The following is a 23,854-nucleotide window of genomic DNA, read 5'->3' as shown; positions in this document are numbered from 1 at the left end:
TTATAAGTTTACTTATTAAGGTCTGATGCGCTAGCAAAAGTCTTTGCTTAGTTTCAGATAAATTATTCAATTTTGTGGGCTTGACTTGGATAGTTCAACAACAGCAGCACTGAAAATAAGCAACTCTAGTATTTACAGATGTCTCCCAGATAAACAAATACCAGCAAAAGAGGCCTAGAGCTAGTTGCCTGAATCATACAAAAACAAATGAGAAGTTGTTACATGATTTCAGAGCCAGCTAAAGAGTAGGAGTAGTTAAGCTTTGCCCTTAAAACAGGATGTGGTTCTGGGTACAAACATTTCGGGAGGATAATGCGCCCCCATTTCTTAGAGGGATGCCCCTTCAGTGGGATTCTCAGGGGCGCTTTAACACATTTTACTTAACACAACATTAGGTATGTAACTTATTGGGCATTAGACTTTGTTGATATTTACATATGATGCAGAATGCTACACGCAGTTAAAATCTGCTGAAAGGAACCATTGGATGGCCTCGCGCAAATGATGTCACTGCCACATAGGTTTGCCCTGCCATTTCTACCCGTGGCCAACACATCTTTTGCATGGGCTGTGCATTTACAACATCAAACTGAAGCCCAATATATAAAAGACTGTTAGTACAATAGTTGGGTGAGTTGTATATTTGCTGTGGGTAGATGGGCCAATGTGTGTGCCTCCACGATCGATAAACAGCGATTATCAGTCTGATTTGAGTACAAGCAATGGCTAAGTCAATACGACCGGCTATTTTGTATAGTTTATATTGGAAGAAATTAACTGTCCTTAAGTTGATGAACAAGTGATTGTGAAAATAATTAATTCTTCGGGCTCAATGACAGGATGAGTGAATGATTTTTTAAAAATTAAGTCATATGTGACAGCGAGAGTGAATGACTAAAGGCCTGAATTTATAATTGCTTAGATGAATGACAAATCCTCGACTCTAACCAGCAATTTAAAAAAATGTAACCTGATAGGTCTGGGTTTAATTTGCTAACACATGCAGTGTTAACACGATAGAAAGCGACACATGAGGAAAGCCAGCAGGAGTGGCCAGAGAGGGTTATGTTTGTTAAGTAGTACCTCAGACAATTCAATGTAAGCATCCCGTTGGAGGTGGAAGAACAGACCCAAACATCCAACAGCATTAGGCAAGTGATGAATACTGCACAGATGTAATTGACAAAGTCTCAAGCCAATGGCTGAAAGAGATAGGCCATAAACAATGACTGAATTATATTTTGGAAAAGACTTACCATATTGTTTAAAGAAGACCAAGAAAAGCAAATGTCAGTGTGGACGACTTAGCCTCATCTTCTTTTGCTAAAAAGTAAAAAAAAAAAAAAAAAAAAAATGAATTTTAGTCTTTTCTGTATTGGAAGAGGCAACACTTGGGAGCCAATGAAGATGAAATATAGAGTTGTTCCCCTACGATTTTTCCCACCAGAAGAACAATTAAATAATAAAGAATGTTTAACTCGTGCAATGGTATTAGCTCAGTTTTTCAGATAAATAGCAAGGTTCATAGACTGTGTTCATGATGAATGGTTTGAATGGTTCATCTCCTTTTTTATGTTTAATTATAACCCATTCTACCAGCGCCAGGATGTCCTACAGCAGTGAACACGATCCAACGTATGGCTGCCAGTAAGCTTACATTCAAAATTATTCATTCATTTTCCTCTAATTGAGTTGATCCAACAAGCTCCAAAGATAGCAAGCAATAGTTATCATGTGTTGCTCATCAAAAAATATAAGCTTGATTGTTGATACTCTGGACATCCGAGAACAAAAAAGGTTTCAGGTGTCCTGTGAATGTACATTCCTTTCACCCACATAGCTTCTGTGCAGTTTCCATAAATAAAGCATTCTTTTACTGTAATATGTAGCTCTCATCAATGTCTTGCAGAGCAAATAGCTTCTTAAATCTGGAACAAACCTATTAAAATGTAACAATCTCTAAACTTCTCCCAGATAAAAAAACTATGCATAGTTCTACGATGGTAGTTGGGGGGTGGGGCGAAAGGAGATTTCAATCCAAGCAACTAGCAATGTTTGTGGGCTTCACTTCACACTAAGAGGAAAACAAACAGTGGCAATTCCATTATTTATAGTGCATATCTCTTCAGTCACTGGTGAACTGGTGAGTTTAGGCACTCAACTCATGCAGCCACCCTGCCATTCATCTTGCACTCATGCATCCGCCTTCTAATTCTCCCCTGCCTTCATCCATTTATCAATTCAAAATCAAAACACAGACACAAACCCAACATGCATAAACAGGATAAATTAAAAGAATAAAAGGTAGATAAAAGAAAAACATGTGATCACTCAAAGGTGACAAGCATATGTTTGCAACATAAAATAGCTAGAAAATTTGAATACAGCATCAGGCAGACATCTGGGAATGGTATTGCTCCTTGAGCCTAGTGAATACACAATGTAATATTAAATCGATAAAGATCTTTTGGCTTTAACATAACGCTTTTTACAATAAATGTATAAGCTCTACTTCCTTTGTTGAAAATGTTCATAATAAACAGACCAGACCTATGGCCTTTTGCATAACTAACCAGCGAGGCCTTCAGCCATCCTCATTGGGTTGTCACCATAACCAGCTCAGTCCTACACCATGGTTGTACGCTTCCCACAAAACAACTATCATGCACACAGCAATAAAATTATGGATCTATATAAAACTACAGTTAACAAAGCAACACACAGTACCTCCTAAGAATGTCTAACAAGAGTGCAAACAGAATGCAACAGTCCAAAAAGCAAAACGTCTAACAGTGCAAATCTTCAGACACCCAGGATTTGTCAGAGAGGGTAACCAACACAAAATCCTTGCCTGTTGTGGTAATCTGTGAAAATCTATGCATTAAAATACCCAGCTGCAGGCAAAGTCATATTGCCTTTAACATATGTTTTGCACACTAAATAGGTGAGGCCTACTCTATGTATAGTGTCATTTTATAAAAAGAACAACCCAGATCATTACCTTGATACCATAACTAACTCAGACCTACTATCCTGAGCATAAGTTGTGCCACAAGGCGAAAAGGTTCAGTGCAAGCACCCTTCATTTGTAACACACACCCTCTGACTAACCAAAAACTTGAAGAAACGTAATAAACATTTGGATGGCGTCAGAACCCCTCTTCTCAATCATAGCTTGTTACAGCTATTTATCTGATGATCACATAAGGTCTCGTGACACATGCCTTGTCCCGTCAGACCCAAACATGTATCTTTGAAATCAACTGCTGTATAAACTACTCGCCATCTCAAGGCTTGGTTAATGGCAATAGACTCACTAGAGTGCAATAAATCACAGAATAATGGATGTTACACCTTATGTTGTACACACACAGGACATACATGATGGATAAACGTGTCACATGAAGGTGTTCTGATGACATGATAAATCTCTGGGCCAAAGGAAGTGCTGTTTGTGAATCTCACCTTAGCCTAAGGAGACACAATTGGTCAAATGTATGTTTTATATTTCATTATGCAAACACCCTAATATATAGGTGTGGCATAATTCTCATGCCTCGTGAAGTATAGGTTTAGAAAATATTACATTAATAATATGTGTAATATGAATATCTCTGTGTGTATATATAAGAAACCTGTCACTAACTTTAATGAATGTTTAAAAATAGACACTAAGTAAGGCTTTGCTCCCCACGATGCCAAGATAGGGGCTTGCAAAAAAAGTATCTTTATGTAAAAGTGAAAATCAGTTTGGTGTCCACTGAGAGCAATACTCCAGGGAAAACATGGGTCTGCAGCACGAGGAATATTCCTTCCTCTCTTTCTTGAAGGCATGCATCTCCAGTAAGATCTTGACGTGACTCTTGGCATGGACAGAACACTAGTTGGAGTAAAGACAGCACATGGAAATGTCCACTGTGTGTCCATGGCCGAAATGAAGTTTAAAGGTTCTGTGAGCAAGGCTGCTAAGATGTCCCCAATGGTAGTGCCTCTACACACTAGAAATGAAAATGTTATTTTGGAATGATATTAATTTCTACACCAATGCACCCACTGCTGCTCCAGTCAGAGAAACACTACATTCTTGAGGCACAAAGGGATATCTCCGACTTGCACTAACCTCAAGTAATCAAATGTACTTTTTGAAGGGCTTGCATTTCTACATCTAGACTTTTCACTGCTACTTACATCTAAGAGTCACATTTCTGAACCACAGAGGGAACGTTTTGATCATAACTACAGACGCAATGAATGTTTAATACCGTGAGGACGACCCATGGAAGAACACAATAGGACTGAAACATCAACTAGACTGATACAATAAATATCTAATAACTATAGTAAACATACACTTTTGGATTCTGTCCCAGATGTATTATAGATCACCAATCAGATTGTAGACTTCTGGGGATTGGTGTAATGATCATTGAACTTCATTCTGTGGCTGATGCCGTACTCATTGCATAAACATGGCCACCATATACCTGCCAATGACCTCTGTACAAGAATAAAACACACATTACGTGGCTTTCGCAAACAAGGTTTGTCTAAGTCTCAAATTAACGCTTCAAATGTGTACTGCCAATGAAACCAGGAACTGGGCTTAATGAAAAATTATTTTGTAGAAGTAATCAATTGGAACCATCATTGTCCCATTATTATACTGTGTACCCAGGTTGCACCGTGGAATAGGATTGCCCTGTTGTTCTTACAGTGGTGTAAAGTGCTGCCACTTCCTGAGATGCTATCCAGGGTGGGAAAAGGGTGTTTGACAACACCAAGGTATACTACTACTTTAATTAAACCAGTTCATCTTCTTGTGAAACATATGCATAAAACGCACACAATTTATAAGATGGCTCCAGAGTACCTTGAAAACCCCTGTGCAAATAATTTGTTCATAGCTTTCATCTGGTGCAAACAAGTATTAAACCAACTTACACAAAAAGAAATTGTAAAAATAAAAAGTAAAACTGGTAAGACTCGCACTTTCTTGCGGAGGACATTTTCATGCTTATGGCTGCTTCCGACAACTAAGCTCCTGTGGATTGTCTGTAGAGAGCAACATCTCCTGACCCAGGCAGTTACCTATTTTCTTTGCACTGAAGACACATTCCTGTGTCATGAACTTCATTTCCCTACGCTACTTAAAATGGATGTGTAAGGGACTTATCGGCCAATTACACATTTTTTTATTAGAAAGTAAGCTTAGACGGGCAAAAAATAAAGCGGTCATTCAAGTAGTTGTAGATATTCACAAAGTTCTGACAGTTTCTGAACTGTCCACTTCGATTGCACACTTATGCAAACTTGATGTGTGGTGTATGTGTTTAGCAATAATGATTGGGCCATTTGAGATGTTAAGCCTCACTTGTACAGTAATAGCACACTATCCTTGCAGATTGTATTACATTTGTATTACTTCTTTATAGAACTCTTTTGCTTTGGGACTACAAACTTAAGTCCTCAATCCAAATGTGCATTTTACGATTTCTGTGGGCCAACTGAACATGCTTATAGAACAGTAATCCTTTGGTGGACACCGATTGACAAAATCCCCCAGTTGCCCATTGTTAAAGTGAGTGCAGAATGATTTACTGCAACATGTGCTTACCCTTTAGAGCTGTCATTTCCAACTGTCCTTGGAGTAATGTTAACATTTGTTTTACCATGACTTGATACAATAAAACAAAATGATGGGAGTGGTCATCTACATTCACATATGCTTTGGCTGCAGAAATATCTCTGAAATCTGGTACAAAAATGAAAGATGAGCAGATAGATCACATCTTCTCCGAAGACTGGATTAGAATACTTTCAAAACACAGACGGCCGGAAGAAGAATTATTTTACCATACTAGCTTTCACTTGGGGGAGGATACCCTTTTTGGGTTGGCCAATGACCAACAACACGTGCACGGCGTGCACTATCCAACACAGTCTCATGGCGCTGCCTGGATATCCACCAAGCACACGGCTGGACGCATCACCTGTATGAAATCTGCTCCCTGCAGGAATTAGTAACATGGCCAGAGTACACCTAAATGGCAGCCATTATGGTGTGAGGTGAGAATTATTATGAAGAAGCTTTTTAGAAAGAAAAGGGGTGAGCAGGGAGTAAAATTACCGTTAGCTGGATGGTTTTGCATAAACTCTAAATTTGGAAATCCATGGCCTGAGCTCAGTTGTTCCCTTGCCTAGACGCTCTAGCAGACTTCACCCTTTATACAGCTTGTTAAAGATAATCCCGCATCCCAATCACTGTTCCAGTGGGCTATGAATCCATTCACACAGATGTTGTTCATCAGTCGGTCCGCGGTATTTATTTATTTTGGTTTCTGTTCCTCCACAGCTCTGCAGCTGGATCTTTCTTGCACGTTACCAAGAAAACAACGCCCTCTTCAATTTCACAGTCCCGGCTTTGGCGCGAGGGCAGTCTTGCAGAGCATGGGCAGGATTAGCAGCCCGCTTGGTAATAAATTCTCTGAGATCATTTCTAAGCGTTTAATTTGTTCTGTTGGTGTTACTGTTTTCCCCTGGGAGGCTGACACGAGGTGCAGCTAGAGGACTATTCCACTCTGGTTCACCGCACTAGAAATTAAATATACATGTCTACACCTCCGCCAGACTACCCTCTATCGAAGGCTTTTTTGAAAAAATCGGTTTATTGAAGTTTTCAGATACAATTGAGAACAGAGTACATCGTTATACAAGGAGCGTCAGGATACCGCAAAAAACAAATCAACGACATCTTAAAGGAGTATACTATTCTACACCAGGACTAGGGATGGGAGGTAAAATCCACGCAGCACACTCTCGTGAAGGGATTCCACCATTTGCGTCGGGATTGTGCCAGAAGTCTCCTGTTATAATCAAAGTAGTCTGGGCCTCTAGGAATCCGAACTCACAAAGGGAAATCTCCCGTGTGGAGCATCCTCCTCTGGGTCCCACAGCAGCTCCATCTCTCCCCTCAGACTGCGCGCCCAAGGGGGCCCAGATATCTCTGGGTGGGATCCCGCAGGCATCAGCTCCCAGGAGGCCTTCAGTCGATACTGGTAGTAGGCCACACCCCGAAGCCCCTCGTCTCTTAGTGGCGTCGGACGCTGACCCCAGTGCATTTCTAGCTGATGCTTCGCTAGCAAAAGAAGCAGTGCCGTTAACTTGTGCACATCTGATGGGACATCCTTTATGTAGCTTAAGAGTGCAATACGGGGTAAGCGCTCAATGGCGTACCCAGTAATGTCTTCCCGAGTGTCAAAGACAGCCAGCCAAAAGCGATGGACGCCAGGGCAGTCCAAGCAAGGTGGATGAAGCCAGCACGATGCACCGAGCACCGCACGCAACAGGAGTCTCATTCTATGAAACCTCTCTGGGGGTGCAGTATAGTTTGTGCAAATATTCGAAACAGACTTTGCATAATCTATAGTTAAGCAAAAGAGTTAGAGACCATGCGCAGCAGTACCTCCATTGCTCATCAGTGAGGGGGGTAGCCAGGTCTGCCTCCCACTCCCGACAAGCGCGGGCATATAGTCGTGTAACCAATTTGCAAGGTGAGGGGAACGTAAGGGTCTTTTCTCAAGTACCTGAAACGTAGGAGGGGGTCGCAGGGAAAGAATCGTAAACTGCGCAGACGGCGGCTCGCAATCGAAAGTATGTTAACATGTCCAGTTCAGTCATGCCAGGGCCTTGCAGAGCCTGTTGCTGTGTGACAAAGATGCCTTCCAGATATGTAGCCTCCATGGACATCAGTTGTAGACTGCACAGCCGAGAGCGAGTGCCAGCATCAAGTGTGATCGCAGCGGGGTGGCCAGTAAGCAGCGCTGAAGGAGCATAAAGGGAGCTCTGTCAGCTTTCCTTTGAAGGTCATTCTATGCCCACACTGTGCAGGCTACAGTATCTACCTGCGCTCGTGGGAACTTGGGGGTCAAGTAAAACACCATCTGGAGGGGGCATGAAGCCACATGGTCATGCTCAGGTGCTGTGTGTGCCATAAACTGTGTGGGGTAGAGCCAATAATGTGCGCAGTAATAATACAAGTCCATATCCGGGGCTGCCAGCCCACCTTGACCAAATGGGAGTGTCAGTATCTCCCATGTTATTCAGGTTGTCCACCTGCCCACACACAAGTCACTAAGTGAGACCGGAGTCGCCGGTGGAAAGTCAGTGGCAACGGGAGTGGCAAATTGATGAACAGGTAGAGGAATTCCGGAAGTACCACCATCTTTGTGATAGCCAGCCTCCTAGTTAAACACAGCGGGAGCTTCACCCAGTCCTCCATGCACTACTTCCAGCCATATCATTAGGTCCCCATAGTTTTCTCTCCATAAGTCGTCAAGGTTTCTGCTTATCTAAATCCCCAGGTGTCTCATTAGGACTCTCATCCACGGGAGAGGAAACTCCAAGACAAATTCCTCGGTAGTGTCCATCAGAGGGCAATAGGATCTACTTAGTCAAATCGATAGTGATACCTGAGATGCCACCAAATCTTGAGAGGATCATCACTTCACACCCACCCCCCCAGCTGGATTTCGGAATTGAACAGTCTGAGATCATATGACTACTCAGTATTTTTCCCTTAGATGTCCCATCTCTAAGTCTCAGGCTGCGGAGGACGATCATGTCTCAGCTCTCGAAATTGTTATGGCAAATTTGGCTTCTGCGTTCAGATTTGTGAAATACGGAGTCTTTCCCAGAAGGCATATTCGGAACATAGTGGGACAGATGAGAGAGTACTTGGCGTCTGTCTTCTGCGAAGATCGCTTGATCGGCAAGACATTTCTCCTAGCAGCCTCTACAGTGAAATCTGGGAAGATGGATATTTTGTTGCCTTGAAGTTGAAGGGTTATCGATTTCCTCACCTTAACAGTCTGTCGATTATTGAGCGAGACGGCGCTCAAGATGGAGGCCTCCGTCCAAGCGATCTGTGCGCCCTCTCAACAATAAGCACGGCAGAAAGGGCATCTCCATACAGAGTAAGAAGCATTATTTCAACAAAGTCCTCAATGTGGCCCATCGCAGTCAAATCCGGGACACCAAGGACGCACAGGGTATTCCTTCTCAAGCAAGCTTCCACATCTTTGTTCTGGTTACGGATGACCTTCAATACCTTTCACATCTGAAGCAGTTTCTCTCCGGTAAAATTATGTCCATCTTCCACCTCTGAGGTGCGACACTCGAGCTGATCAATGCATTTGTCGTGTTTGTTGACAGTCTTTTAGACGGTCAAATTTGTCTGCCAGCATGTCAATTTTGGTATCGATAACAGTAAGACTGTGCTTAAGATCTAGAAACACACTGCAAATGTCTAGCTCCTGAGAGGAGCTCTATCCGTCTGACACATCTGCAAGTCGTCTGGAAGCAAATCCGCTGCCCGCGTCTGCCGGTGGTGTTTAAAAGAAAGCTTGGGCTGCTTAGCATTGGTTTTCCCTATTCTGTCCCAGGCATGGTCAAAGTTGCTCAGAGGGCCAGCAAGGGCACACACAGCTGTCGTCTTCGCAACCCACTGCTGCCACTCCCGGGGTCCTGCCTCACCTCAGACTGGGGCTAATTGGGGGGGCATGAGCAGGCCCCACCTGCATGAGGAGGGGTCATCAGAGGGTCTAGGGTCGCGGCCAGCCTTGCCCAGAGCAGGTGACCATGGGGTGGAAGGGGAGGTCCAAATGCAGGCTGATGCGCAGTAGGCGTGCAAAATGCGGCAGTAGTATGGCTTCAAAGAGCCAAATGTTCCCTCTTCAGCTAATAAGTCCAAGGGACAAAGGATGACTTTCCCAAGGACCTTACAGGCAGGGGGCGCACAACCCCAATGTAGTCTTGTGCAAACCGGCACACACCTGTCCAAGGGGCACGTCCGCACAAAGAGCGGAGCATCAGTTCCAGGGCATCGGGCAGCACAGGTAGCACTTGCTCCAGGAGCACAGAGGAAGAGTGGCAATGATGGCCCACACCTCACTCCGTCCAACAATCCTAGCCCCAGCAGTCTGAGGAGTCTAGCATGCTGGCACAAAAGTTGTTAGGTGTCACTTGCCAGTACCAGTAATAGCAACCCGCTCACTTCAAATAGGGGATCGCTGGGCAGTGTTCCTCCACCCAGGAGGTGCCTCATGCAGCTGAGAAATCCCAATGCATGCGCCCGGCAGGGCGACACATACGGCACTCTCCAAAGTGTGCCACTCCCCTGGCCCAAAATGCCTCAGTTGGCCTCTGGGAATTCCGCCTGGGGCCCACTCCACTCCAGCACACGGCAATCAGGCCATCGCAGTTTGCCCCGTCGGCAGTGCTCATCAGGTATGCCCCGGCAACGGGAAAATAGCTGCACACAGTCAGGGTGTTCCAGCTGCAGCTAGGCAAGTGGCACATTGGCACCCCTGGGAAGGCCCAGATGCCCTGGTGAAGGGAGGATAATTTTCAGATTACCTGCTCCGGCACAAAGACCCTCACACTGTGGCGGCCATTTTGCAACAGGGCTCTCTGGCACCACCACCCTATGGAAGGCTTGTGCCTCACAAAAAGAGCATATAAGGATGAAGAAGTATTGAAAGTCTCAAAGAGGTACGTTGACCTTTTCTGCAGTTCTAGGCAAACAATGGTTAATGCCTACATGGACTATATCTACCACATATCCACAGCATAAACCACACCACTCTTCTTACTTTCTTTTGTAGGAAAAATACATAACTGTGCAAAAACATTTTTAAGATTGATTAACTTTATTCACACAGGTCCATCTTTTATTGAAAACAATGCATTTAAGATGAGACCGACTTGATGATGGTGTTTGTGGCAGTGTGATCATAATCATGACCTATTTTTTACCTTCATATTATACTACAGCACGCTTTTTAAATGCATTTGCACACTTTAATAAGTCACTTGATTGGTATTCTGCTACAGTGTCAGAGAACAAATCCCATTATTCCACTAATTGTAGAAAGTGTGGTGACATAAGTAAAGGACTGACATACAATAGTCCAAACTCAAAGACTTTGTGCACAAAGGAGAACAAGTTATCTTGGGTGTGTCACAATCTCCCAGTGACTCAGTAAAATGTACTTTCTCGTTGTTCATCATTACCAATGTGATCACTACCACTATAGACCTTTTGCTGGGATAATGCTCAGCTCAGCATTTAGGCCCCCTGCTTATACCAAATGTTGATCATTTGTCCTCAGTTGTCTCCTCCAGTGTGGACAAATAGCTATTATAGGTCGACAGTGTACTTAATGCATCTCTAAAAGATCTAATTTGCTACACTGAGTTGCCTTGCTTATTCTGAATTATCTGCTATTTATCCACAATGCCCCTCCTTTGTGCAATATTAAAAGAGAGGGGAGCAAGCAGCCAAGAAGCTTGATTTTAGGACCCTTTAATCTTCCTATATTAAATATAATGTGACAGCATAACATCTGCCCCTTTCACTGGCTGTTTTTGCAGACAGCCAACTCTGTTAATGAGTGTTATCTGCTTTTGTGTGGGTTTCCCCACAGTTGGAGCATGTAAGCTGGTTCATCTATAGATATTTCTCAACACCTGTGCACCTGTAAACAAAGTCCAATGGTTACTGTGCCTAGTAGTTGCAGCTTTCGCTAATGTGGAGTTCATAGGGGATTGGCACATGCAATCTTTTGCAACTCCTGTCTGTACACGTGTGGAAGCAGTTTGGAAGCATGTCGATAGATATGGCTTTCCCTCAAGGTCAAAGGCTTATCATGTGCGACAGTAGGCTCTGTTCTTGTGGGTTACCCTACTGGAGAGGCCAAAGGGTGCAGTTGGGCCATTACTTTTTTTACAACCTACATATGTGAGAACTGTAGATCTAGATTTTTGCATTTCGCTCAGTTAGAGCGTAAAAGAGATGGACCTAGTTCACGGTGTCTACCGACTGTGTCATGTAGTTTGTCACAGGCTAGGGGTTCAAGAAGGGGAAGCCTGTAGGGGGTTTCTATCCTCGCACGAGTTGGGTCATTTTTGAATCTTTGAAGCTAGAAATCTTATCCAGACAGACTTTTTTTTTCCTTTATGAAGCTCCAAATCCTCCAGCAGAGCTAGTCTGAAGCTGTATTTGACAAAGTCCTCCCAAAATTGGACAACTTCGCTGAGAGGTCTCATTGACACTCTGGAGTTAGTGGAAGTCCAAAACTGTTCTAAGTCCCAACTTTTCATACTTCCTGAAGCAGTTCCTCATAGTCTTTCTTTAATGCTCCCAGCACTTCAGGGACAGCACTTAGGGGCCATGACACACTCCAGCCTAGGCCAACAGTAAGGTCCTGTTGCTACTTGCCAGCTGGGCATTCCAGGAAAAAGTCCTATGGAAGCCTGCTGCGTCCCTGTCTCCATACAGCATGTCAGCCAGCTGACCCTTGGTGTCCACTTCTCAGTATGGAGTACATGTGAGAGCAAATCCTGCTCAAGTCTCCACATAGGTGACAGACAGAAGGTCCAGTCCACTTCTGTTCTTCCTCAGGTCCAGATGTGTTCTGATGAGCGGTCGGTGAAGTCTGCTTTTGCAGGATTCACCAGCCAGTGTGGAGGGAGGGGTGAAGCTGACTCCTGGAGACTCCCTAGCCAATGGGGAAAAAAAGTTCCCTGGGACAACCTTCCAACTTTTGCAGCATATCATGTGTGCCTTGTTGTAAACTATCCCACAATGCATTATTCTGTGGCAAATACAATAGGGAGACATCTTTCTACTCTTGGTGGTTTCTGGTTTGCCAGACAGAAGGCTGTTTATGGAAATGAACAGTCCCCTCCTCTTCAACAACACCAAACCAACCTGATTCTGGGATCAGCTTTCCTTCCAAACTGAGCTGCTTCTAAGCTGGCTATAGTGGGCCCAGGCAACAAAGGCTTTTCATCCCCAGCTCCACTTCTACACTTAACTATGAAAGGTAGAGTGCGTTCAGGTCCCTTTCAGGTTAATGAAGATCCTCGCTCTCATCCTCAAACCCCCAGCTGTCCTTCCTGAGATGACAGGAGTCATGTACTTAACTCCAGGTCTTCCTGACAAAAGGCATAAGCCACTGCTTATGGTCTGGGAGCAGGCTTCACACTCCATTTAAGGAGTAGCACTGACAGGCCAGCTGCTGGAAGGCTAATGCTAAATAGCCTACTGTAGGCTCAGACAGACAGTGTAACTTTTTTAAAGCTACCTTTCCTAAATATGTATTAAATAATCACTGGTCTATTGGATTTTCATTAAGCATTACAAATAGTGTTTGAATCAACTGTGTGTCTTATTCCAAACCAAAGATAGCAGAATTACTATTTTATCAGAGCTTTAGCTTTTTCTAATAGAAACAGTCACAGTCCTTTACAGTGAAAATATTTTAGGGGCAGTTGCTGTAGGTACATGCCAACAATAAATTCTTCCATAAATTTCCTGTCAAAAAGGGTTATTTTGAATGGTTTGCCTGCGGTTTTTAAAGCCCCTGCAGTCAGGCTACAAGGGTAGGCCTGAAACCATGTTTTGTTTGTCAGCCCAGAGGATGGAAAATATGTGCTCCAGTACAGGCATGACCTTTAACTTACCATGCTGTTGGTGTTTTTTTATTGCAACATATACTGTGGCATTACTAGAAAGGTAAATATTCCAATTGAGGATTAGCTAATTTTGTTATGTTTTGGTAGTCAAAGATTATACACTGGGGACTGGGCAACAATACTGGTCAGGGAAAATGGGGGTGATTATGCAAAAAATATTTTTTCACTGCTATGTAATACAATATTTCACAAAAAACATTATAAGACTAGTTGGTGTATCCCGAGGTCACAGTCACTGAACTTAAGTGTGCGATCAGGAACAAAGACTACAGATTTATTCTTTGCCTTCAGCAAACGTACTGTTACAAATGTGGATATGAGTTGGCAGTGGTTTGTACCTTGTCCAAGTATGGACCCTCACTCTAGTCAGGTAAGGGAGTCACACAGCTAAGATAATCCCTGCTCACCCTGTTTGCAGCTTGGCATGAGCTGCCAGGCTTATCTCAGGGGCAATGTGTAAAGTATTTATGTATACACACACACACACACACACACAGTGAAACACCAACAAAGAACTCCACACCAGTTTAGAAAATAGCCAATATTTATCTGAGTAAAACAATACCAAAACGACAACAAAAAAAAACATACAGAAGTAAAGATACAATTTTTCAAAGATTAAAACTTAGTAAAATGGCTTAAAAACATCCAACTGAAGCTATCAAGGCATCTTGACGGAGTCATTCCCAATAGTCTGGTGCCACTCGTGAGAGAGTGCAGGCCAGTCACGGAGTCCCACAGGCACAGTACATTGGAAAACGATGAGGAAACAAAGACACTGCACAGAGTCGGGAAGGTGAAGCATCGCTGGAGCCGGTGCGGTATTGGTTCCTTACTGCTACGGGGGAGGTGAGGCGTCTGTTCCTCAGCGAGGCAGGGGAGGTGAGGCATCAGTTTCTTACAACTGTAGGGGAGGTGATGCGGCATCAGTGCAAGGCATCGGTTTCTTACGATCCGGCGGGGTCGATAAATCCAGCAGCTCAAGTTGCGAGGCATAAATTTTGCTGTGTCGCGATCACACCACAGGGCTACAGGTGCTGCAGCAGAGTCAGACTTGGGCGTCATGGATGTCAGTGACACAGCACTCGGGACTCACGCTCTGGGGGGACTTCGAAGGTGCTGTGGCAGCATCAAGCCTGCGGCGTTGGTCGCGGTCGTTGCACTCAGCGGGGGCCATCGCTCCTGTGCAGACAGCGGCACAGAGCCGGTCTGCGGCACTGGTTCTGAAGTTGCTCTGGAATCGATGTGCTTGTTTCTCATTGGTGACACCAGAACTCACTCCCAAGTGCCCAGGAACTGGATTTGGCACCACTTGGCAAGTCAGGACTCTCAGCAAAGAGCACACACGTGCTAGCAGATGAAGAGTCTTTGATGTCCCTGAGACTTCTTAACAGGAAGCAAGCCCTTGCAAACCTTTGAAAGCAGGATGTAGAAAGCAAAGTCCAGTCCTTTCACTTCAAGGACAGAATCAGTAAGCAGCAGGCCAGCACAACAAAGCAACAGGAAGAGTGGCAGTCCCTACTACAAGATCCAGCTCTTCCTCCTGGCAGAATGGCCTCCGTCCAGAAGGATTCTAACTTTGTGTGTTCAGAGCTCCAGTACTTAAACCCATTTCTTCCTTTGAAGTGGGCAAACTTCACTGAAAAGTATTTGTAGCGCACAAGACCCTGACCTTCCTGCCCTGACCCCAGCCACAGTCCAGGGGGTTGAAGATTGCTTTGTTTAAGGACAGGCACAGCCCTATTCAGGTACACCATTCTAGCTCAGGAAGACTTATCAGGATATGCAGGGCACACCTCAGCTCCCTTTGAGTGACTGTCTATAGAGTGTATTCACAAACAGCCCAAATGTCATCCTGACCCAGACAGGTATCCACAGACAGGCAGAGGCACAGAATGGTTAATCAAAAAAATGCCCACTTTCTAAAAGTGGCATTTTCACACTTACAATTTAAAAATCAACTTCACCAAAAGATATATTTTTAAATTGTGAGTTCAGAGACCCCAAACTCCAGATCTCTATCTGCTCCCAATGGGAAATTACACTTAAGATATTTCAAGGCAATCCCTATGTTACGTTATGGGAGAGATAGGCCTTGCAAAAGTTAAAAACAAATTTAGAAATATTTCACTATCAGGACATGTAGAACACACCAGTACATGTCCTAACTTTTAAATACACAGCACCCTACCCATGGAGCTACTGTGGGCCTACCTTAGGAGTGACTTGCATGTAGTAAAAGGGAAGTTTAATCCTGGTAAGTGGGTGCACTTGCCAGGTGGAAATTGCAGTTTAAAATTGACACACAGACACTGCAATGGCAGGCCTGAAACATGTTTGCAGGGCTACTCATGTGGGTGGCACAATCAGTGCTGCAAGCTCACCAGGAGTTTTTGATTTACAGGCGCTGGGCACATCTGGACTATACTAGGGACTTACTGGTAAACTAGATATGCCAATCATGGATAAATCAATCACCTGTACCATTTAGGCAGTCAACACGTGCACTTTAGCACTGGCCAGCAGTGGTAAAGTGCCCAGAGTCCTAAAGCCAGCAAACACGAAATTAAGCACAGGATCAAGAACAGGATGTCAGAAGCCAAAGGTTTCGGGATAGCCCTGCACAAAGGGTCATTTCCAAGATGTGCCACCATGGAAGGGTGAACCAGGCCTGTGGGGCACGTCTTGTGGAGATGTGGGAGTGGTCGACTGTGAAAAAGATACAGGTGTGGCAGGCTATCAATCTGAAGACACACTTAACATCTTTGTCCTTTTGTGTTTTTATCAAATGTATGCTAGCATTTTAGTTCCCACCAAAAGACACAATCTTCTACCAGTGACTCAGATTAAAGGTCTAATGAGCAAGCTACAAAATGCTGCAGCCCTGAATGCCAAATGGAATGAAAACCAACCATGGATGACGCTGTGAAGGTCAAAAATACAATGTAAATTGTGAAGGACATGTAGAGGCAAAATATCAGACAGCAGAAGATCCTCTTTACCATTTATAAAATGAGGTTTAATCTTTGAACTATCGTTTCTCAACCCACAGTTCAAATCTGGGATCCTGTCCAATGAAACTTCAAACTATGACTGATACAACCGTGTTATCGATAGTCTATAGGATTTGTTCACTGACCATGTATTTTGTCACTACTCTCTTTATCTGTTTTCCATCCTTTCTGGCGTGAATAGTAATTTCAATGAGTTTCATATCTTTAAAAATGAGTCTATTCCTTTCTTTCCTTATGCCATTTCACACTTTGCGGCGGTGGCCTTTACTTGCATGTGGTTTTCACTTTATTTCTCCATGTATTATTTAAATATTCTGTTGTGCCCATTGCATCTAAAAACTTGAACGTCACAGTGTGGCAAATAAACTTCGAAGAGATTCTCAGTGGACAACAGCTCAGCACTAGATGGTAAGCAGTCTGTGTGTTTTCCAGGGATATCCTAAGTACAGTGAGGGCTTGACTGCTGGAGAAGCAAAGGAAAACTCACCTTTTCATGAAAGCTCAGCCTGCACAGATTCATTCCAAGATATGTTTAAGGATGAGGAAGGTTGAGTTGTGTGTGGAAAATCACATGTGACTGAATATACCCTGACTAGGGTCTGCAAGTATCATCTACTATTTAACTTGCAATGAAATGAGATTCATCAAATGGTGCCAAAGTTATAAGCAAAAATTGCTTTTCCTATGGAAACATGGTCCAAACTATAACACCCCAGTGTAATGAAATGAAATTTCAACATCAATCCCTCAACAATTTAACACTATGCTACGATTATAAACTCTATTTTACTAACTTTAAATTTAAAATTACTCCTTTAGGCATTGTATGTATTTTCACTGGAAAAAACAAAAAGGTAATGTAAAGTTATAGTTAAGTGAAAATATCAGTGACAATTTTTTAAATATACAAAAACACTGAAATTCACCAGTTATAGTTATCTCAAATAACTATAACTTGTGCTCTAAAGTAACTAAAATGCGTGCCCTGTATATACCAAAACAATACCCTTTCAGGCTTAGAGGGAAGCCTAGATTATGCAAAAAAGAATCAAAGAACTCTGCGTAGTTCCCAAATTTAGTTGGAGAGCAGCTACTATATAGAGCACCATATAACAGCAGAGATGAGCAGATTACCAGTGGCACTATTGATTATATATATATATATATATATATATATATATATATATATATATATATATATATATACACACACACACACACACACACACACACACACACACACATATATACATACATATTTATTCACAGACATGTAAATATTTGTAAAAAAAATATGTTTTTACGAATATTTAAGGAATTCAACTTCCACCCACTGAACAACATTACTCCAACAAACGAACTTGTTTCCCTCCCCATCAGATTTTTGATAAAGAAAGTCGACGTCTGTGCGTCGGAAAAAAATAATAATTATATATATATATATATATATATATATAAAATCAATTTAGTAGTTTTGAAGTGGTTATGAATATTTAAGGAATAGGTCTTTGTCTAGTATCTATACAGCGTGTTAGGCGATAAATGCAGTTAGATGAAGTTTGGGGGGGGGGCTAAAATGAAAAATGAACAATAGTCTCTGTGCCGTTGTTGTATTGTCTCTTTTTTAGAAGCAGTTACCGAACCTTTGCACGTCGCCCCTCCCCGCAGAAGGCGAGAAGGGTAAATAGACCCAATAGATGCCTCGCGCAGGCAGCAATAATTTCGAGCAGGGTGGGCTTAAGTGGGGTATTTGGCATCTCAAGGCTGGATACTTGAGGGAAAGGCCTTTGATCCCCCTCCCCTCCAGCACAGCTGGCTGACGCAACGTTTTCTCAGTACCAGATTAGCGAGAGCATAAGACATCTGCTTTGTCTCAGAGCAGGCAAGTGTTTGCAAATCTCTTAACTGCTGAGTGCTCTCAGTAAGTAGGATTTACAGTTCCTCTTCGGATTTTCATATTAATAGCTAGCACTGATACACGGTCTCCGAAACACAGGGAAGGCGTGAAGGGAGCGCCTGATCAGCATCGAGAGACCCTTCCTCTCCAGCACCTCAGGAGCTGGCGCACTGGTTTCCCGCCAGAAGAAACAATACGCGACACTACAAGTGGGTGGCAGCTCATAAGCCACACTGGTACTGAAAAGTTAATTTAGTTCAATTTTCCGCCCAACACAACAAGTTTTTCAGTGCTCTTTGTTTCAGTGCTTTGTACAATCGCTCCTGTCAACAGCTAATCAGTATCATATGGCACTGGTGGTCTCACAAACAATATAGGAGTGTATTTTCCCATGACATGCCCAACACAGTACATATTATACACTTCTGGGACGCAGATCAACGCATGCACACATTTAAAATATAATTTATTTGCGGGGGAAGGTTAGCTTTCTGTGCCTTATCCACAACCTTTGTCAAATTCGAAATCCACGTTAATGCCTACTTTGGGGGTGCTGATTAGGCACATTTCATACATGAAGGTATGTTCAGGGTTCTCAATGAAGGTTTCTAGGGAATAACTCAGTGGGGGTAGTTATACGTTTATTAGTTATAATGATGTGCGGCATAAGTGCAGTGGTACCTATTGCTGTGCTGGCATGGCACACTGGTTAATTATTTAGGATAGCAGAACTTGGCCCAATGCGATTGGCTGTAGTATAGAGAGGGCCTAGATGGAGGAAAGGCCATATGACATAAAACCTCATCTACACCCTCTACCACACCCTCCTACTTTCAGCAACCTAAGCCACCCACACCCTTAATATCACCCTGTGCCTACACCATCATCTACATCCTCCCATAAAGCTACATCTACACCGACCCTACACCACCTCTCACCATACCATCACCTACAACCAATACCACCAAGATCAGCACCTCCACCCTCCTCACAGCCAAAGAATTTTGCACCCATACGTTCTACTCCATGCTGCTCCTGTCCCCATCAGCAGGTTCAGGCTGCAGCTTGCAGCTGTTTCCCACTGTCTGACATGTTACCCCCGACCCACAATCACAGGTTACTTTCTTTCCCTTTCCTACTCCAGGGCACTTAGCTTTCTACTGGGACAGGGAGAAAAGAGCAGTGCTTACCTGCTGTCACCCAGCACATGTTGCTCCCTTCTCTTCCCCAGGCACTGAGAAGGTTTCCGTGCCAAGCCCTGCCTATGGTGGGTTGGTTATTTTAAAAGCCATGTCTTCAGCTTCTGAGACTTCGATGTGGAGTGGGAGGTTGTTTCATTGTTTAGGACTGATGTACGAAAACGCTCATCATACTATTCTGGTTCTGTTTCTGTGTGGGATGTGTACGAGTTGTAGTCCTGCAGAGTTCAGGTGCTTGATGGAAGAAGAAGTGAATGTTCACGTAGGTGGGGCGTGTTTGTTCAGTATACTGAATGTGTGTGTGTGTGTGTGAGGAGTCCGATTGAGCGCGTTTGTGTATGGGAGCCAGTGTGGTTCCTGAGGTGAGGTATGATAGGAGTTATGAGTGGGAGGTTGAGGAGGAGTCTGGCTGCAGAGATCTGGATTGTTTTTAGTTTTCTACTGAGTTGCTTGGTGACCCTGGCATATAGGGTGTTCCCACAGTCATACCTGATGGTAACTATGGCATGAGTGATGGTTTTTCTAGTGTTGCTTAGGAGCCATTTAAAGATCTTCCTCAGCATCTTCAGAGTGTGGATTTGATAATGTCCAGTGAGACAGTGTCAAATGCTGCAGACAGGCACAGGAGAATGAGAGCTGTTGTGTCTCCTTTCTCAAGTATCATGCTGTTTCCTTCATATGTGGTGGCGATGATTGCTGTTTCTATACAGTGGCTAAGTCTGAATTCGGGCTGTGTGGTGTTGAGGGACTGGTGGGGCTGAGGTGGTCAGTGAGGTGCTGGTTGATTAATTTCTCAAAGACCTTTGCTGGCTCACTTTGGTTGCTCCTTGACAACATGAAGTATCAACACTGAAAGCCTCAGAACACACATTACCACCACCACCACTGTTGTTATCACTTATATGACATCTAAGAAGCTGCTTGTCCGAGCAGATAAACTCTGATGACTTATAAAAATGCTGCACAAAATGTTCATCAGAAAACCCTCCCTTTCCCTGACAGTAAAACAGACAGCAAGATATTCAACACAGATTTAACACATGGCCTTGTGAATAAAATAGTCAAGCCCCTTAAATCCATTTCCAAGCATCTGAACATTCAGCGAAGTGTTAACACTGACAACTGGCAACTACAGGACAAAGTCCTTCGAGGCAACCTCTTCGCCACCAAAAGAGACCATCTCTTATTCCTAACTCCTATTAAAACAGGACACCCTCTTTCACATTTAAAAAATAAGGTTTAATCTCTAAATTCATCAACGCAACAGTATAAATCTGGGACCCTGTTTCATGAAGCCTTCGAACTATAACTCTTGTCATCAATAGTCAATAGGATTCCTCCACTGACTACGTAGTCTGTCATTTCACATTGAAATTATCCATTTCCCATCACTTCTAGCAGGAGTATGAATTTCAATGACGATTTATTCTCCAAAAATTACAACATAGATCTATTCCTTTTCTTCCACAAGTCACCTCATACTTTCTATGGGTATCCTTTACTTGCATCCGGTTTTCATTCAATTTCTCCATGTATAATTTAAATATTCTGGTTGGCATTTAAAAACACAACACAAATGAGGGAGAGCGGTGGGGCAAGCAACAAAGTGGTTGAGGAAGAATGGGGGTAAGCAACAAGATGGACGAGAGAGGGCAGTGAGGGCAAGCAACAACATGAACAATGGAGGCAAGTAACAACACAGATGATGGGGGAGTAGCACTGGGTGGGGGGCAAGCAAAAACACAGATGAGGGAGGGTGGGCATGCCGGGACAAGCAACAACAGATGAGGGAGGGCCGAAGGGTGGTGTACAAGCAACAACACAGACTTTTCATTGGGGCAAAAACAACACGGATGAGGAGGGGAGGGCAGGCGGATGTGGCAAGCAACAACACAGACAGGGTCAAGTAACAACATGGGCGGGGCATGCATCAAGGATAATACGGCAAGCAACACAGACAAAGGAGGGCAGGAGGGAGGGAAGAAAGGTGGCGCAGGGAACACTGACAAGGGAGGGTAGAAGGAAGCTGGAGAGGGAAGAAGTACACGAGTGAGTCCGCTGAAAAAAAAAAGCACATGGGTAGAGTGCTTAAACACAAAGAAAAAGTTGCAACTGAAATAACACAAATAATGAGTTTATGCTCCAGGGGAGGAACAAACACACAAAGAGGAAATCAGCAGATGACCAATAAGAAGCAAATAAATGACAGCACACTGAGGTCAACAAATGGGTAGCCTTCAACTACACTGTTTGAAAACAAAAGGTCTCAAAGAGGCAGCACATGCGCTGTCAGGGCAATACCTAAAAAGATACCATCAAAATATGTTATTGGGAGACAGTTGTAGGTACCCAGTCTTGGACAGTTCAAAAGTCAGAGGATTTGGATACTGGGGAGATTGGGGGCTGGGACTAACTGTTTATCTACAATATTTGAATATAAACCTAAGGATACAAGAATAACACTAAATATGCATGTAGTTATTCTATAAAGCACTGTGAAGAGATATTCAAAAAGGTTCACTGCTCAATCGGCATCTTCCACCTAGCATCATGCACTCCTAGTGGGAGAGAGTTTTGTACAATAAAGTTGGCTAGAATATATCCTAAGCGTGAGGCAGAACATAATCCAACCATCACTTTCCTGGAACCTTTAACGTTTCAGGGAGAAAATCAATTAACTCTTGATAATCCAAGTGTCACAGATGTGGCTTGTTGGTTTGGTGAAAAACTTGGCACGTATGTGAGTTTCATAGATCCACAGCCGGAGTGTCAGGAGTCCAGACCACCCATTCAGACCTTGGCAGAGTAAACCAAGCCATTCATCCTTGTGAGGTTTATGAAGAAAGCACCATCCCACGGTAGCACTTGTCATTTAACTGCCAAGACGAGATTCAGTTTGTAATGTATTCTCCAAATGTGGCCATTTTAATGAGACTATGACCTTAGAGAGCCTACCACAGTCGCTCCCTTCTTATTTAATACAGCATGTGAGATCTTCCATTTAGGGTGATTCCAAACTGTGGTATCGTGATGTAGTTATGTTGCACAGGCAATGCAGCAAGTGGGGCATGGAGGACGGCTACTCACTATGAAGCAAGCAAAGCAACTCTAAATATTTAAATTAAAAAAAGGCTGCAACAAGCTCCTACTCTTCAACACAGGCAAGACTGTAGCGTGAAACACAGGTGCTCTAACAAAACCAAAGGAAAAGTAGACTTTTTCAATCGTGTCAATGTAGATTAACAAAAACAAACGAGACGCTAGCCATGTGTGTTTTTCAAGATTAAGGACAATTTGAAATGAAGGACGAAAATGCACTAACTAATGTGGAAAATCACCACAAGTGAGAAACGAGTCCTGCAAACGGAGTTCTCCTGCTGAGCCCTTGAAAAAACAGCGCAAAGAAAACAGTTTTGAAATGTGAACCGATAGGCAAGAGTCGAAGAGGAAATTTCCTTACATGTGATTTGATGGACATCAATTAAGGCTGTGCTTACTTAGCTGATAAAAGGCAGAATCGGGCTGTTCTGGTGTTCCACGGCAGGTCAGTTCAACGCGCTGCTGGCGGAAAAAACAACACGAGGCCGCGTGGTTTGGAGGCGGGAGGGCAGGGAAAAGAAAGTGAATCCCTGGAGATTAATCTAACAGCGCAGTGGTCGTTTTCCGTTCTTTTACTAAAAGGAACATGGATGGATCCTCTTTGGACTTGGCAATGGAAAAAAAGAGATGTCTCGTGCGTACATTTATCACGAGCACATTCAATAAACGCCACGTCATTGGCTGAGCGGGAAATTTAGTTCCAAGAGGCGGTGACGCAGTTCCCAGACCACCTGCAATGCTGGGCGACAGCCGGACGTGGATTGTCTTTTTGCTTCTGAGAAGGAGACTAAAGTTTTGACTACCAGGTGATTGAGAATTCCTTAAAATGTAGGAATGGTCGGACCATTAGCAATATTCTTCAAGGGCCAGCACTTCGGAGCGCCTGAAACAGCTGCATACACTTTTGCTGAAAGCTGTTTTTCATCATATAGTGCGCACCCACTGTCCCGATTCGGTATTATCTTCATACTGAAACTAATTTTGAAAAAATGGCAGATCAATATCGCATTTGAGAGATGATATGTATTGGCTCTGTTAAACCAGTGCGATACAAGCGTAGATATTCATTTATAGGAAATAACTCCTTAGGTTATTTCTTAAACAATCAG

At 43.4% G+C, this 23,854-nt stretch overlaps 1 protein-coding gene across 2 annotated transcripts in view; it reads right to left on the bottom strand.

The window, feature by feature from the left end:
* SULF1 (sulfatase 1) overlaps positions 1-23,854 on the bottom strand; it is a 416,210-nt gene that overhangs the window by 351,542 nt on the left and 40,814 nt on the right. For both annotated transcript variants that reach the window (XM_069220304.1, XM_069220302.1), the window contains exon 2: positions 1,257-1,323. The gene's annotated coding sequence lies outside the window, so the exon portion shown is untranslated. The remainder of the gene's footprint in view (positions 1-1,256; positions 1,324-23,854) is intronic.

Source organism: Pleurodeles waltl, chromosome 2_2 (assembly GCF_031143425.1).
Source record: "Pleurodeles waltl isolate 20211129_DDA chromosome 2_2, aPleWal1.hap1.20221129, whole genome shotgun sequence".
Lineage (NCBI taxonomy): Eukaryota > Metazoa > Chordata > Amphibia > Caudata > Salamandridae > Pleurodeles > Pleurodeles waltl.
This window is presented reverse-complemented; position numbering and strand designations above follow the sequence as displayed.